The sequence below is a fragment of the Hypanus sabinus genome, chromosome 8, assembly GCF_030144855.1.
Source record: "Hypanus sabinus isolate sHypSab1 chromosome 8, sHypSab1.hap1, whole genome shotgun sequence".
NCBI classification, from domain to species: domain Eukaryota; kingdom Metazoa; phylum Chordata; class Chondrichthyes; order Myliobatiformes; family Dasyatidae; genus Hypanus; species Hypanus sabinus.
Genome location: NC_082713.1, coordinates 69114374 through 69115640, shown reverse-complemented (window position 1 = coordinate 69115640; position 1267 = coordinate 69114374). Strand labels below are relative to the sequence as shown.

The 1267-nt window shown below is 40.6% G+C and overlaps 1 non-coding gene across 1 annotated transcript; it reads left to right on the top strand.

The window, feature by feature from the left end:
- The first annotated feature begins 855 nt into the window (after positions 1 to 855).
- On the top strand, positions 856 to 962 carry LOC132398762 (U6 spliceosomal RNA). Its single transcript, XR_009513791.1, has one exon. It is a non-coding gene; the product is annotated as a U6 spliceosomal RNA (small nuclear RNA).
- The last annotated feature ends 305 nt before the right edge of the window (positions 963 to 1267 follow it).

Genomic DNA, 1267 nt, shown 5'->3' with positions numbered 1-1267 from the left:
GAATGATGGAGTAGATTTGATGGGCCTAATGGCCTAATTCTCCTCCTGTGACTTGTGGTCTAACTAGTGTGGTGGAGACAGCATCTGATATACTAGCTTTCATAGGTTAGGACATAGAATATAGAAGTTGGGATTTTATGTTGCAACTTTACAAAATATTGGTCAGGTCACACTTGGAGTAATGTGCTGCTCTGAACCCCATCAGGATGTGACTGTGCTCAAGAAATTGCAGAGGAGATACATCAGCCTGCTGCCTGGATTGGAGTACTTATAAGGAAAGGTTGGCTGGGTTTGTTTCTCTTATATGAAGGAGAATCGGGGGTTACCTGAAAAAGGTAAATAAAATATTGACAGCATGGTAGCATAGTGGTTAGCACAATGCTTGACAGTACAGGTGACCAGGGTTCAAATCCCGCCACTGCCTGTAAGGATTTTGTATGTTGTATGCCATGATGGCATGGGTTTCCTCTGAGTGCCCTGGTTTCCTCCCACAGTCCAAAGACAGACTGGTTGATAGGTTAATTGGTCATTGTAATTTGTCCTATGATTAGGCTAGGATTAAAATCAGGGGATTGCTGGATGGCATGACTCGTAGGGCCAGAAGGGCCTATTCTGCACTGCATCTCAATTAAATAATATTAAAAAAATTAAAAGAACCTGTAGATTGGGTAGACAGCCACACACACAAAATGCTGGAGGAACTCAGCAGGCCAGGCAGCATCTATGGAAAAGAGTAAATAGTCAGTGTTTCAGGCTGAGACCTTTCATCAGGCAATGACCCTTCATCTAGTGTTTGAGATAGGGTAGATAGCTGGGAGCTTTTTTCAATAATAGGGGTGTTTAAAAAACAAAATGGTGCTCGCTTCGGCAGCACATATACTAAAATTGGAACGATACAGAGAAGATTAGCATGGCCCCTGCGCAAGGATGACACGCAAAAAAAAAAACAAAACAAAATGACATAGGGTTAAGTAGGAAGAAATAAATTTTAAATTGGATTTGAAGGGTTGATATCTGGAGTGTTGTCATAGGAAATGATGTATTTAGATACAACCACCATGCTTCAGAGACATTTAGACAGACATAAGTTAGGTATAGAAGGATACAGATTGACTGAATGTATATGAGATGAATGTAGTAGGTAGAAATGTTAAAGTGTTGCAGAAAGACTCATTTCTGTGCTCTTTCACTCTATGGCTCTGTTATTCTTGACAACTCCTACTTTTTGGATATGAATTCCAGATTCTGTGGGATGATCTGGAAGACT